The sequence below is a fragment of the Salarias fasciatus genome, chromosome 8 (genome assembly GCF_902148845.1).
Source record: "Salarias fasciatus chromosome 8, fSalaFa1.1, whole genome shotgun sequence".
Lineage (NCBI taxonomy): Eukaryota > Metazoa > Chordata > Actinopteri > Blenniiformes > Blenniidae > Salarias > Salarias fasciatus.
Window position 1 is genome coordinate 21,119,408 of NC_043752.1, and position 16,493 is coordinate 21,135,900.

The following is a 16,493-nucleotide window of genomic DNA, read 5'->3' on the forward strand; positions in this document are numbered from 1 at the left end:
CCCGGGGGGAGTGGAGGGACCGGAGAATCACTGTGACAAGTCTTTGTTTACCCCCACAGGGATTCTGAAACACATTTATTGAGGTAAAAAAGTTGCATAGTTCTGCTTTAAGACACGAGCTGCAGAGGTTGTTGGCTTCTGGAGTGGATCAGTCAGATATTAGCACTAAACCACGAGGGGGTGCAGGAAGAGAGAACAAACCGTTTATTCACACCCAGTCTCAGATCAGGAGGGAAGATATGTGACGGTTCACAGGAAGCTGGATTCTAGAGCCGTGACTCTGGTCAGCGTGTGGCTACAGATCTGACTTTGACCATCCATCTAAATCAGGGGTATGCAACTAAAATTCACAGAGGTCCGGTCAGGGATAATTTGTTAAAGGTGCATTAAGGAGTTTTTCAACTTTAAAAATACTTGTTTTCTACCATAAATATGTTCCACATTTTTAATGATGTGTCCAATGTGCCCTGACATATTCATTACCAGAACCTCTAACAGCGCTAAACTGTCACTTGAAAGTCACAGTGCCGGTCCGGCACCAGAGTTTCTTTGGGGAGAATTTGAAAGGAATGACGTACTGCGCGCTCCGGCTGGCCTGATTGAGTTAAGTTTCGTTTTGTCCGCCATTACTCCGCCAGATGCTTAGTGAGCAACAACTGAGCAGGATCTTCCAGAAAGTCAGAACAGACTGGCTTCTAGCACTGCCACAGCTCCACACAGACTCCACCAGGGAGAAGAAACTTACATCTTACTTGAGCGCTACTAAACGAGCGAAGACGGAGTTCCCCTCTTCCGTGCACGTGAGCCACAGTAAGTAAGTAAGTAAAGTTTATTTATATAGCACCTTTCACAGACACAAAGTCACAAGGTGCTTCACAGCATACATAAATAAGACAACAATTAAATACACATACATAAATAAGCAGCACTAAAAATGTGATCAAAAACAGGCCCGAAAAACTAAGCAAATGCTTGAGAGAATAAAAAAGTTTTAAGTTGTGACTTAAAAGTGTCAACAGTCACAACTGATCGAAGAGAGAGCGGGAGATCGTTCCAGAGCCTGGGAGCAACGGCCTGGAATGATCGGGCTCCTCTGGTCTTAAAGCGGGTACGCGGCACCTTTAAGAGATTCTGGTCCGCAGACCTTAAAGCCCTCACAGGGGAGTAAGGCTGGAGCAGATCGCGAATATAAGAGGGAGCTTGGTCGTGCAAGGCCCGAAAGGTTAAAACCAAAATCTTAAAGTTAACTCTATAAGAGACTGGCAGCCAATGAAGCTCCTTCAGAATGGGAGACATGCAGGTCCATCTGTTTGTGCGGGTCAAGATTCTTGCTGCAGAGTTTTGCACAAGTTGCAACCTCGAAAGCTCCTTCTTATTCAGGCATGAGAACAAGCTGTTGCAGTAGTCTAAGCGCGAAGAGACAAAAGCATGAATGATGAGCTCTAAATCATTGAATGAGACCATTTTCCTAAGTTTAGAGATTTTTCTCAATTGAAAGAAACAGTTTCTCGTCAGCTGCTTGCAGTGCTCCGCCAGAGACATGTCTTTATCAAAGAAAACACCCAGGTTTCTAAGACTGGATTTGGCAGACTGCCCGAGGTCACCAAGGTACTGTTTGATCCCTGGAATTGAGACATCCGGGGCGAAGATGAGTGTTTCAGTTTTGTCTGCGTTAAGTTGGAGACAATTTTCGCTGAGCCATTGTTTGATTTCTGCCAAGCAGTGGAAAAAGGAATCCAGCTTCTGTATCCCATCTGGCTTGAAAGAGCAGTAGAGCTGGATGTCATCAGCGTACAAGTGGTAAGAGACATCCTTAAACCTTTGGATTATGTTACCCAGGGGGAGCAGATACAATAGAAATAAAATAGGGCCCAGGACGGAGCCCTGAGGCACCCCACTTGCCAGATTCATGGACTCTGATTTAACCTGGTTTATAGACACACAAAAGCTGCGTCCAGACAGATATGAAGTGAACCACTGGAGAACCGACCCCGACAGTCCCACATGGTCCCTCAGTCTACATAGCAGGACCTGGTGGTCAACAGTGTCAAACGCTGAGGACAGATTCAGGAGAACTAGGACGGTGCAACTGCCCGAATCGGCAGACATCATTATGTCACTGGACACTTTTAGTAGGGCTGTTTCTGTGGAGTGGTGCTTACGGAAGCCAGATTGGAATTTGTCGAAGAGGTTGTATTGGTCGAGGTAGGAAGACAGCTGATTGCAGACCACCTTCTCAAGAATCTTTGACAGAAATGGCAGCTTAGAGATGGGCCTATAACTATTTCGGTCTACCGGGTCTAAACCTCCTTTTTTTTAGAAGAGGCTCCACAATGGCGAGCTTGAAGGCATTCGGGAACACACCTGATGACAGAGAGAGGTTGATCATTTCAGTGACCGAGGGACCAACTGCCTCCAGAACCTCTGGGAACAGTCTACAGGGAATGACGTCAGAGGGACAGGATGAGAGTTTCGTCTTGTTTACCAGAGCCAGAACATCAGCAAGAGTTACAGGCTCGAAGGTGAACCACAAGCTGGAGATAGGCTCAGCAGCAGCCGAGGCACCACACTGAGGGGGTGGCATGTTGTCCTTGAGCTTCTTGATTTTATCAGCGAAAAAATTCAGGAAAGCATGGCTGTCAGCTTCGATGAAAACGGGGGTGACAGGAGCAGCAGGGCAAATGAAAGAATTAATTGTATCAAACAGTACTTTAGGGTTTTTCTTATTTGCTGCCACCAGTTGGCGGATATAGTTGGACCTGGCATTTTCAACCATTTTGTTGTATGAGGAAATAAGATCCCTGAGATGGAGCCTGTGAACCTCAAGGTTAGTGGATTTCCACAGGCGTTCAGTCTTTCGACACAATCTCTTAAAGCTTAAAATATGCTCGTTTATCCAAGGACATGCTTTTTTCTGCGTAGACAGATTGACTTTAACAGGAGCCACTTGATCCAAAACCATTACACAGTGGTCATCAAAGCACTGGATTAGGTCGTCTACACTGGAGCCATTTGTAGAAGGAGGGGGATCAAACAAAACAGAGAACCTTTCTGCAGTATTAGCAGTGATGATCCGCCTCTGAGACCTTACTTTTAAAGGTTTGGGCTCGAGACTGAAATGCAAATCACATGACACAAGACAGTGATCACTCATGTGGACATCAATCACAGACACATTCGAAATGTCCAGGCCGAGTGCAAAAACTAAGTCTAAAATGTGGCCCTTTCGGTGGGTTGGCAATGAAACATGTTGAACAAGGTTAAAAGCTTCAGTCAGTGACAAAAATTCCATTGCATAGGGTGAGGAGGTGCTGTCAACATCAAGGTTAAAGTCTCCAAGGATTAAAACAGGTTCCAGCTTTATAATAGAGGATAAAAAGTCACTAAAATCCTTTAAGAAGGCAGCAGCAGAGCCAGGAGGACGGTAGACCACAACACAGGCAGGAGTTTTTCACTAAGCTGCATTACGCCAAGGCCTGCAGGGGGCGCTGTTTTGCATAAAACGTGCAAACTCCTTAAGGCACCTTTAGAGCAAAGGTCCGGAGCATCGTAATGTCTAACTGAATTAGTGTGATATATGCTGATGTAACCTCGCAGTTCTATGAGCGTCTGCATGTCATCAACAGCTGACTATCAAATCAAATGAATTCATGCACTCCTTGACAACCTCCCATCACTAAATGTTTTTTTGTGTTGCCCCAGAATCCAAGCAACTCTGAGGGAACATTCGTTTGCACGTTGCTGGGCAGTGAATGACTGTCAGGACCCTGGTGGACTGATCATACTGGCTCTGAGACTGCTTATTTTCTGTGCCTCAGTTCAGACTTGATGGGGGATGATTGGTCAAAATCTTTGTGTTTTGTTTCATAGCGGCGTTTCACATTGCCACTGTTAATGAGTGCCACAGTCTGAACACATCAGACCCAGAGGTTCTGTGCTCCCACAGGCAGGATGAACACAAACGAGTCTGTCCACTCCGGGCTGAAGGCTCTGTTTTCGCCGTCCACTTTTCTTTTTTTTGGACAGCGCCATTTGTAATTTTTCAGATGTTGCTTAAGGCTCGCAGTTTCTCTGGATTTTATGATATCTCTATCTGGCTCACACGTCCCTTCGTCTTCTTCTCGTTATCGCTTTATTTATTGATTTTTTTTTCTTTACTGCTTGTCCCCCTCTCGTCTCTCCCACACCTCTCAACTGTTGCCGGGAAAGCACAGAACGGCGATGATTAGCGCCTGTAATACAGACACTTCATTGGCTGAGCGGCGTCACGTGGGACGGCTGAACTCGTACGTAAATGGTCTGTGTGTTTTCTGAGCTGACAAACTGATACCGTAACAACTAGAAAAGATGCGCCGGCAAAATAGAAGCCGGCTGACAAACTGATACCGTAAACACTGGAAAAGCTGCGCCGGTAAACTAGGAGCGACTCGTCGAATTTAAACCCTGTTAGTTTTTACAAGTCCGGGTCCGTATTGGACGACGTCTGGGTCCCGATCCGGACCGCGGTCCGCCAGTTAGTGACCCCTGGTCTAAATTTAGATTCTTCTCAACATACGACCAAAACTTCCAGATTCCAGCATGATTATTCAGCCGCACTGAATATTAACCTTCAGCGATGTTTTACAGCGCCTCCCAAATCCAGCTCACTTAAAGGTGCATTAAGGAGTTTTACAACCTTAAAAACACTTATTTTCCACCATAAATATGTTACACATTTTTAATGATGTGTACAATGTGCCCTGACATATTCATTACCAGTTCCTCTAACAGCGCTAAATTGTCACTTGAAAGTCACAGTGCCGGTCCGGCACCAGAGTTTTTTTGGGGAGAATTTGAAAGGAATGATGTAATGCGCGCTCCAGCTGGTTAGGTTTCATTTTGTCCGCCATTACTCCGCCAGATGCTTACTGAGCAACAACTGAGCAGGATCTTCCAGAAAGTCAGAACAGACTGGCTTCTAGCACTGCAGCTCCACACAGACTCCACCAGGGAGAAGACACTGACATCTTACTTGAGCGCTTCTAAACGAGCGAAGACGGAGTTCCCCTCTTCCGTGCACGCGAGCCACAGGGACGAGTTTTTCACTAAGCTGCGTTACGCCCAAGGCCTGCAGGGGGCGCTGTTTCACATAAAACGTGCAAACTCCTTAAGGCACCTTTAAAGTGGCGAAGCAAAAATGCATCTGTGTGGACATCTAGAGGCTTCTTTATCCTACCAAGACGGATTTTCCCTGTTTTTCTGCAGTGCACAAGTGTTACTCTAGGTTTGACTATTTTCTGTCAGATTCTGAGTGGAAGAACGTCCTTCAGTGTCAGAGACACAACTTGAAGAGCAACCCTCGGCTTCAATCAATCAACTCAAATCCAATCAAATCTAAGTTATTTCTACAACACTTTTCATATATAAAAAAAAACAAAGTGCTGAATACTAAGACAAAAATCAGTATAAAAACAAAGCAACACCTTCATCAGCATCGCACACACGCACGCACGCACACACACACACACACACTCCCATTTTTGTTGCTTATGAAAAGGAGACATGGCATGGCACTGAGCATCATGGGAAATACCACCATTGGGGCCGTTCACACCAGGAGAAGTCATAGGTCTGGACTGTTGGGGCACCGGACCCCCCACCCTACCAGACCACACCGAGGCGGAGAGTGGTCTGCCAGTGGGAAGGACCCCCGCTCGGGAAAAACTGGAACTAAATGAATAAAAACTTAAAGCTGGTGTCTGGAGTTTCCGTTTGTTTCCAGTGTATGAATCATTTTTCAACAGAGCTTCAATGTGTCAGTCTGGTTCCATACTACAATATAATATTAGCATAAAGCAATATAAAATTTTATTTATGAGCCCCGCCTTCGTCTCATAGACCCCCATGTTATCCGAAAAATCGCCGGTCAGCTTCAGCCAATAGATTTCGAGCTTCCGCCTTGTCATGCTGTCAGTCAAAGTGTGGAGCAGCCAGAGAGCACGTCGCTCGCCCAGCAGAGGAGAGTTAGCTCTGCAGCAGATATATCCACTGTCTGCTGAACATCCACCGTAAACAGCTCAACATGGAGGATGCTGCAGGACTCAGAGGCTCTCATTTTCACCCGACGGATAATAGCGTGCACAATTAAAGGGGCGTGGCTTGGTCGCTCATGAAAGCAGAGGGAGGGAGGAACCTCCAGACGTTGGATTAAGAAAAACTCTCTCTTTCAAAACTCCGGACACGAGCTTTAAGAATATAAGATGTGATACAAAGTTGATGTACAATAAGTGAGATGGGATTAAGAAGTAAAAGTACAAAATAAAATTACATAATAATGATGAAAATAAGAAAAGTATAAACGGTCAGTTAAAAGCTTGACTAACAATGTGTTTTTTATTAACCTCCCTTTAAAAATATCTACAGTCCCTGTCGTCCTGCAGCAGGCTGTCGTGGCTAAAAGCCGCCTCACTGGGGTCTTGGTTCTGGCTTTTGAGAAGCACAGTAGGCCGCTGCCAGAGCACCTCAGGGCCCCGAGGGTCCAGATGGGTAAAAACAGATCAGCTAAATAAGAAGCAGCAAGAACATTAAGACATTTAAAAACTAATAAGAGAACCTTAAAATCCATCCTGAAGCAGACAGGGAGCCAATGCAGCCACTTTAAACTGCTGTAATGTGGCCCCGCCCCCTACCTCAAGATTTTTAATACTCTTTTTGGGAAGACCATAGAGCAAGGCATTACAGTGATCGGACCGACAGGAAACGAAAGCTGCTTTAGCACCTCTGTAGTAACTGAGAGAGAAACTGGCGAATATGGCTGTGTCCGAAACCGCATACTTACCTACTACCATACTAACTGATTGAGTCTGCAGTGTGTTCACACTGGCAGTATGCGATTTGTGAGTATGCGAGAAGTTCCCGGATGCATACTGCATTCGCCAGAAATGTTGAGTATACATCGTGAGTTCACTACTCATACTGAAATTACCCAAGATGCAACGCGACGGACGTGACGGATGGTTACAGATATAATTTTCCCTCCAATGTTTGTGCTACTTGGTATGTTATGTTAGAGATTTCTGATTGGATTTACATTCATTAAAAATAGTACAAAAAAAAAACAAAAAACAAAAAAACACTTACGTCTGACAACTAGTCCATGCTGAAAGCGACCATGATGGACCGAAGACGGCGAGCCGACCTTCGCTGTAGAGCCGAAAAAACTCTCCGTCGGTAAGGCATCGTAACTGGTCCGTTAACGGGACACCGGTCCAAATGGCGATGTTAAGCGAGATATAGTGCTGAAAGTTTGGCTCTTGTTTTCAAAGTAAAAGCACAGATTTATCACTGCAGTTTTTTTGCATGAAAAAGGGAAAGGGGTGGTTTGTTTTTGTGAAAATAACCGGAAGTGCGTTGCTCACTGCGACTGGCTTAAATTTCGCCGAATTTGTCCGAACAAAATCATAAATGGCTGGTATTCGGACAAATAAACGACACACTCGGCTCTAAACCACCACTTTGTCACCTAATTTAAAAAAAAAATCTGGATAAAGTTCTACGTTTGAAGAGTTTAGAGCTAAAGTGAAATCAGCTTTAGCAGGTCGATTTCGGCTCGGGGAGGAGTGCAATGCATTGTGGGTTATTATGTAGTATGCTGTAGTGTAAATGCTTTGCATACTGTCTGATGGACTGAGTATGCAGTATGGACAGTAAGGGTATGGAAGTATGTAGTAGGCAGTATGCGGTTTCGAACACAGCCTATGGCTTTATTATGAAGATGATGAAAAACACTCAGTTTTATTTTTACTTATGTGGAATAAAATTCAGTTCAGAGTCAAAAATCACGCCCAGGTTTTGAACCGATTGTTCTGGTTTAAAATGGAAACTGATGAACAGCTGAGTATCATCAGAGTAACTATGGAAACTGATGTACAGCCCACACCTATCTTCATGGGTTCCTGGGGAACATGCATCCATACTTACATAAAAACATCGGTCTGGGAGATCAGAACTGAACCAGCTAAGAACAGTACCAGAGAGGCCCGCCAGGTGTCTCAGTCTATTTATTAAAATGTGGTGGTCTACTGTATCATAGGTGGCCTTCAGCTCCAGTAGAACCAACAGTGAGTTTTTTATTAACTAATTTTCACCTGATGTTATTTAAAATATTCTCGGTACTGTGGTTCACTCCAAAACCAGAGTGATGTCTTTCTAAAATGTTATTTGTGATTAAAAAGTCACTGACTTGGTTAAAAACCAGTCTTTCTAAAACTTTACTTCAAAGAAGTCATTTGGATTCAGGTCGGTACTTATTAAGAACATTGGGTTGTAGATAGCTCTCCTTCTAGATAGCTCTGCCGTTTTACAGGCAGTGAGGAAGACACCCGTCTGAAGAGCGCAGTTCATAATGTTTAAAACCTGTTCCTCAAAGAATCCATTAAAAGATTTAAAAGTGGTGAGAATGGGATCTCGAAGGCAGGTTGTTGGTTTAACTTGGGCCAAGAGTCCTTCATCAGCCAGGTCCAGACTGTCCAGTGTGTCCTCAGACATGGACAACGGTTCAGCTGTGTTCACTGATAGAACCTGTTGGGGTCAAAGACTGGACCTGATGTCCATTCTCCATTCTACAGATAAACTAAATAATAAACAAACTGTGGTCAACCTTAACGTGAAGAGAGGGAAGTACAATGCTCTATGAGCAGCAGCAAAGGCAACATCCACAATGGTTCTGAATGAAATACATGACCTGCTGACCAAGCTGGACTCCCCTTAAAAAATAGACTCCAGAATTTCTCCAAAGACTGCAGCTTTGCAACATGAACAGAAATGTCTCTGAACTGGTGGTACAAGGTGATCGCAGGTACTTTGAGATTGGTGATCAGCCTGATAAGTTACTAGCCCACCAGCTTCAACAATGGCAGGCTTCCAGAGCCATCCACCGTACGTTAAAAGAGAGCACTTACTCACAGAACATAATCAATGGCTGCTTTGTAGATTTCTATGCAAATGTTTACCAGAGACAGAGTCTGGTTTACACTGTCAAGTGTTCAAGAGTATTCAGCCCCAAAATATCATCTCTGCTTCTTCCTGTTTTTAAATCTCTCCAGTGTCAGATCCAGATTAGCTCCCACTTTATACAGAGCCAAAGCCTCACTGATTCCTAAACCAGGTCGAGACCCGGACCAGGTCTTAACGTCTCAACTCGTTTCCTATTGAGACCAAAATTCTTGGGGAAATGTTGGCCAACAGACCAAAAAAATACAAAAGTTCAATCATCCATCCTGATCACAGACTTCATGCCAGGCATCGTCTTTCTAGCTCATCAGCTCCAGCAGTGAGGAGGGTTTGGACTCATCTTTCAAGACCCTCAGAATATTAATTCCTAAAACTATGGAAATGCCGAAACTACCAGATGAAAGAGTAGACTCTCTTCTTTCATCAGAAAACAGTTTGTCACTTTTCCGTTGTTCGGTTATTGCCAGTAGACCATGGGACGGTTTCACTGAGACTCTGAGCAAATAGACGGGCAGAACAAGTTTGTTCTGAAAAGCACTTTTTAAATAAAACCAAGACTTTGATTGCAATACTGTCCAGCTTTAGCTTCATCTAACATCTGAACAGTTGTTTCCTTCTACAAAACAAGAATAAAAAATAGACATAGGGAGACCGCCCGGTGCTCCGTGGATCGTTGTCGGCCCGGCAGGCGGCGAAGGCGGAGAAGAGAGAGGAAGCAGAAGCGAGGCTGCCGGTCTGGCCTGCTAGCCAGACTGAGGAGAAGCCCAAACAAGCCTATGTTTCTGACCAGCGTACGATCCTTGATCCACAAAATGGACGAGCTAGAACTACTCGAAGGAAATCGATACGTGAGAGACTGCTGTGTGTCAATCATATCAGAAACCTGGCTTCACCCGCTGATCCCCGACGCCGCAGTGCAGCTAGCAGGCCTCTCCATGTACCGTTGGGACCGCAACAGTGATTCCGGTAAGAGGTGGCCTGTGTATTTACGTACACAATGACTGGTCTACAAATAACAATATGATGCACACACATTGCTCACCGGACATAGAGTTCATTTCTGTTAAAGCTCGTCCATTTTTTCTGCCTAGGGAGCTAAAGGCTGTGCTAATCACGGCTGTTTACACACCACCTGATGCTAACACTAGCATAGCTCTCGCACTATTAGCAGACGTATTAAATACAATACAGCAGACTCACCCTGACGGTGTACACATTGTTGCAGACTTCAACCAGGCAAACCTGAAGTCTGTCCTGCCTAAATTTTATCAACATGTAAGCTGTGCTTCCAGAGGGGAAAACACTTTAGAGCACGTCTACACAAACATTAAACATGCATACAGAGCCATACAACTGCCACACTAAAAGGACCTATATCATGCAAAATCCACTTTTTTAAGGTTTTAAGCATGCCACAAAGTTGATTTCCCTTAAAAACCACCCCCAAAATGTTATTTGCCTTCATCCACGCATGTCTGAGTAATCTCTTTCAGTCTGCTGCTCTCTACAGCAGCCCCTCCCTTCAGGTAGAAAACAGCTCGTTTGAAACTCTTCAAACCTAAGTACGTCACAAAGTTGAACTCCTCCCACCACTCTTCTTCCACCCCACCCCCGCCCAGACACACGCCCACTCTCCTCTGACCAGCAGCATCTGATTCGCATTTTCCACTGAGGAGGCCGCTCTTCCGCGCGGCGGCCGCGTGAACCGCTCTACTCGCGCCGCTGAAAGTTGGGAATGTTGAACTTTCGAGCGAATTCGCGAGCAGTGAACCAATCACAGAGCCGCTCTATATGACGTCATTTATGACGTACCGGAGCCCCCAGGAAACACCAGAAATGGAGGAGAAACTGATCACAGCGGTCTGCCTCGCCCTGAGCCCATCGTCGTATTTTTATCGGGACAGGAATAAAAAGGAGCTTGGAGGAAGATCAGTGAGGAGGTCGGGTCCCGGTAAACTGAGTAAAGAGATTGTGGTGAAACAGTGTTTACTGTTAGTTAAACCGTGAGTTCACCGAGAGGTCGGGTCCCCGGTGGAACAGAGCGCCGATGCGGGACAGCAGCTCGTCAAACTGATCTGGGAGAGACAGAAGTCCCGCTGAAAGCGTCCTTCATCCCGGCGCAGCTCCTGGAGTAAATGGTGAAACTCACCATGCTCTGAACGCCTCTGCAAAATATTATGAATCCAGACACGTCGTCTGGACTCGCGACGACGACGTTGTCGGGCTTTATCAAGCAATTAAGCAGACCGCCGGCGACAGAGACGCGAATTCAGCGGCAGCCGCTGTTGGATCACAAAATGCACACGCGGCCGACCAGGGGCGAATCGCGCCACGCTACTCGCGTCCAGTGTGAACGCACCATCAGAAGAAGCACAACTCCAGTGACCAAGACCATCACAACCTGGTCCGAAGATGCGCTTTTTCAACTGCAGCACTGTTTCCAGCACACTGAATGGAGTGTCTTTGAACATCAGGACCTGACCCTACACACAGAGGCTGTACTATCTTACATCAAGTTCTGTACAAGGAATGTAACAGTGGATAAATGCATCCGAGTGTTCCCTAATCAGAAGCCCTGGATGAATAGCCAGGTCAAAACACTCCTCAAAGACCGCAACACCGCCTTCAGGTCTGGAAACAAGGAACTGTACAGTGCTGCCAGGGCTGACCTGAAGAGAGGAATCAGGAAAGCGAAAGCAGAGCACAGACAGAGGATTGAAAGCCACCTCTCTGACAACAACTCTCGGTTGGTGTGGCAGGGAATTCAGCAGATCACAAACTTTAGGCGTCATACAAACTCAGGAGTAGTCCCGAGCACCGCACGAGCAGAGGAGTTAAACACCTTCTTTGCACGCTTTGAGACCCCCACCCAAAAGTCTGCAGTCACACCCCCTCAGCCACATCCAACTTCCAGCTCCCAAGCACTGACTGTGCAGGCACATGAGGTGGAAAGGATGCTGAAAAAGGTGAACCCCAGGAAAGCTTCTGGACCCGACGGTGTACCGGGGAAGGTGCTCAAGGCCTGCGCCGCACAACTCTCGCAGGGCTTCACCAAAATCTTCAACCTCTCCCTGACACAGTCCACCATCCCTGCTTGCCTGAAGTCTGCCACCATGATGCCAGAGAAATCTGCCACCGTCAGCCACAAGGACCACCGCCCAGTGGCACTTACACCCATCATCACCAAGTGCCTGGAACGGCTGGTTCTCAACCACATCATGACCTGCCTCCCTTCCTCTTTCGACCCCTACCAGTTCGCTCACAGAGCAAACAGGTCAACAGAGGGCGCTATAGCCATCACACTGCACACTGCACTGAGCCACTTAGAACACCGGGAGAGCTCCGTCAGGATGCTCTTCGTCGACTTCAGCTCAGCCTTTAACACCATCATCCCCGACATCCTGGTCAGGAAACTGATCGATCTGGGACTCCCCCCACTCACCTGGATCAAAGACTTCCTGACAAACCGACCCAAGATGGTTACACTGGGGCCCTACCAGTCCTCCACCTGGTCACTGAGCACAGGCTCTCCACAAGGGTGTGTGCTGAGTCCACTGCTCTACACCCTCTACACCACGGACTGCAGCCCCGCCCACTCCAGCAACACTATCGTTAAGTCTGCGGATGATACAGCGGTGGTGGGACTGATCACCGGGGGGGACGGGTCTGCCTACAGGGATGAAGTCCTGAAACTGGCTGAGTGGTGCTCTGCAAACAACCTGTCTCTGAACTCCACAAAGACCAAAGAAGTCATCCTGGATTTTAGGTCTGATCCCTCTCCCCTCTTCATACATGTGGATCCAGTGGAGAGGGTCCACACCTCCACCTTCCTCGGCACCGTGATCACCGACAACCTCTCCTGGTCTGCAAACACCTCAGCTGTCTTCAAAAAGGCACCGCAGCGTCTGCACTTCCTGAGAGTACTCAGGAAAAGTAACATCTGTGAGAAGCTGCTGGTGACCTTCTACCGCTCCACCGTCGAGAGCATCCTGACCTACTGCATCACCGTGTGGTTCTCCCACTGCACCGAGGCAGACAGGCAGAGACTACAGAGAGTGGTGAGGACAGCTGAGAAGATCATCGGACGCCCCCTTCCCTCCATCAGAGACATGTACACACCCTGCTACCTCAGCAGAGCCGAGGCAATCAAAACAGACAATACCCACCCAGCCGACCGCCTGGTCGAACTGTTCCCCTCTGGCAGGCGCTACAGGTCTATCAAAACAAAGACAAACAGATTTAGAAACAGCTTCTTTCTACAAGCCATCACTGCACTGAACCTAAAGGGTCACTGACACACACATTGCTCACCGGACTCATGGAAATACGCAATAACTTTTTTTATATAATGATTTTTCTATTTATATTCTTCTTCTAATTTTGCACTATTGTTAGGTTTTTTTTACACGGATGCTGCTTGAAATGTCGTTGTGCACTGTGCAATGACAATAAAATGATTCTGATAAAAAACACTGGGAAAATGAGTTTGACAGCAAAAGAATCAATTATTTACAGATATACATGACAGAAATGTCATATCTTTACATAGCTATACATGTATGCTGTCAAAGCATGTGATTTTATGTGTGTGTGTGCGTGTGTGTGTTTCCATCCCCACACTTCTGATCATCTTCTGAGCTGGAAACAGGCTGTAAGCCACTCTGCTCTCATCACTCAGCTCCAGTTCATTTGTTCTGATGGTCTGCTGATCATCCTGGTCAGTGTCTCCATCATCTGATCCAAACACCCAGCCGGGAAACGACTGCGACTCAAACACTGATCGATTGTTTCCTGAACCGCTCTGGTCGTGTTTTTCATCCTCATCTTCTTCTCATGGGATCATCGACTCTGATCCTAAGATTTTACATTGTCAGCTGCAGTTTCAGGTCATCACTGCACTAAGTTCTCTGTTTGTTTTTGTCTGAAATGTACCCACAAGGTCCTCTAGACCAGGGTTTCTTAACCCTGGTCCTCGAGGCCCAGTGTCCTACATGTTTACCTCTGTCTCAGTTGGAAAACACCTGATTGCAATGAGAGCTAATTACTGGGCTGCTTGTAAAGAAAAAAACCTGTAAAATAAACTGTTTATTTACTGCTTTGTCAACAAAACTGCCATGATTTTAATAAGAAAACCGCTTTGTAAATACAGTTTGATGGATGGATGGTGGATGGATGGATGGATGGATGGATGGATGATGGATCCACTGCAGTTTGTATGTATTCTGAACTGTATAGTTCAATAAGATCAGTATCAGTATGAGAAGTTCATAGAACTTCAAGATACACCGAAAAACTTTAAATCAACTCTTCATCTCAAAACCACCAACTTTTACTCTTTCAGAGTGTGTGTGTGTGTGTGTGTGTGTGTGTGTGTGTGTGTGTGTGTGTGTGTGTGTGGCCCAGGGCTGATGAAGCCATTAGGGCTGGATCTCATAGCCAATCAATCACTGTGACACCTCGATAGCGGAGCTGGATGGTCATTCTTCAAAACGCAGTCCGTCCACACAGCCCTCTCCTATAATCGCTCCAATCATTCAGCAGCCAGCCCCCGCCCCCGCCCCCGCCCCCGCCCCCACCTCCAACCTCCGGCTGACAAAACAGCGCTCCACCTCCGCTCCCTCTGAGCGCCGGTGGATTCTGGCTCTGATCCCTGCTGACTCTTCCTGAACCACTGGAGCTTGGTGTTTAAACACCATCTGGAGCTGATCTGCTGACAGGACACACACACCGTCCATTCAGGTTCACACACATGAAACGCAATACACCATTCATTCAGTAGCCTCTGTCAAAAGGACATTTTGGGCATGAAGGAGTTTGACTGAACTGATTAGACTAAAGTGTTGGGTGGGGTTTATACATCTGTATGTATGAGCTCTTCATCACTGTTTCTGACTCTAACCTGTTTGTAATGCTGGAAGAGTTCTCTTGTTCTTCAAGCTCAGATCATCTCCCATATTTCTTCTGTTTGTTTTTAGTCTTTCTTCATCATGTCAAAGAGTGAAAAACTTTCCTCAAACTGGCTGCAGGTGCTCGTCACCATGGTTGAAAACCAGAAAGTACATTGAATGTTGAGAAAACAGACAAAAAAAGAAATGCTGCCTGGAATAAGGCAATGGCAGTTCATTCTGTTGGCTCAGAGGAGAGATTTAAAAACAGCTTTTAGTGAAGACAGCATGAATGAAATGTTACTGCCACTGGAGGAGGACAAATTAACACTCAACCTTCCCCCATGCATATACTGTATGAATATCTGGAGACACACTCCCAACAGAACCAGCTGGGCCGTTCACACGCCTCATGTTTTCCACTGGGAGTTTCACTATTCCACCACTGGATGATCAGAGTCCTGCTCTGCTTCTACATTTATCCCGAGCAGAAGGACGAGTTGGTGAAGTCCAGACTTTGGAGGAAATGTTCTGAGAGCTAGACCGATGATAAATGAGGCCTGGGAGATTTAAGATGTGCTTTTCACTGCGTTAACAAACTGCTGATGATGGTCAGTCACTCTAAATGAAACTTGAACACACTTCTGGCACACTCCGTCCTCTGGCTTTTTACAAAGAAGTTGAACAGATTTCTAAACAGCAGATCATGAAGGTTTTTTTACTGCCATGTTTGACCATGTCCAGATTCTTCTGCTGATTTAAAAAGGTGCATCAGAAATGACTTGGATAGACTGGCTCAATATGTTTGCTTAGTTTTCACATGTTCAAAGTAAAAACTGCGTTTGTTCCTTTCTTCATTCATTCGCTCATCAAGCACATTGTGTGAGAGGATGTCCGAACCACGAGACGGCAGGATTGTTGGAGAGTTTTGAAAACACCCAGTGAGACTTTTAACCTATTTGTAGGTATAATTTAAGATCTGGAAGCTTTTGACAGGCCTCTATTTCCGCCTCAGAATGTGCCGTGCTACACAGATGCGTCCCGTTCGGGGCGCTGTAGTGTCTTTCTGTTGTTTTTCTCCGGTGGGCGGAGCTGTTTGTGGGAGTGTGGGTCCAGGTCAGCACCGAACTGGATTCACCTGGGGTCCAGTGTTCAGTGCGGTGCTGCATATCAACAGTCAGCTTCACGTTGGTTCGCAGCCATTTGTACCTCGCTAAGGGTTAGGGTTTTCTGTGTTAGCCGTTTCCACTCAGGCCTGGCTCCCTGCCTCTGGAGATCACTCCCAGCTCTCAGGACTCGCTCTCCATTCTGAACTCTGGATGTAACCAACCTTCTTCCTCTTGCTCTCACCTGAGCCTGTGAGCGGCATCATAACACAGAATGTTTTTTGTTTCTGTTGTAAGGAACGCCAGTAAAAAAAGCCTCCAATGAAGACTTCGATGACGACTAACTGTCCGTCTGAACAACGATGACCACCTGGAGAAAATGTCTTTTAACTCAGTAATGAGTGAATCTGGGTTGAATTCTCCATGTCTTGTCTGCTGCCTGGCTCTGCTTCCCATCAAACATTACAGCCTCTGTTGGACTCACTTTCCTCTTTTCAAGCAGAAACTTCGG

General features: G+C 46.2%; 1 long non-coding RNA gene across 2 annotated transcripts in view; it reads left to right on the forward strand.

Moving 5' to 3' along the window:
- The window catches only part of LOC115393249 (uncharacterized), a 19,277-nt gene continuing 2,784 nt past the window's right edge, over positions 1 to 16,493 (forward strand). The window contains exons 1-2 of one of the 2 annotated variants that reach the window (XR_003931937.1): positions 1 to 10; positions 9,462 to 9,472. This is a non-coding gene — a long non-coding RNA (uncharacterized LOC115393249). Of the gene's footprint in view, positions 11 to 9,461; positions 9,473 to 11,783; positions 11,796 to 16,493 lie in introns of those variants that run through there. The other variant, XR_003931938.1, reaches the window with a different exon arrangement.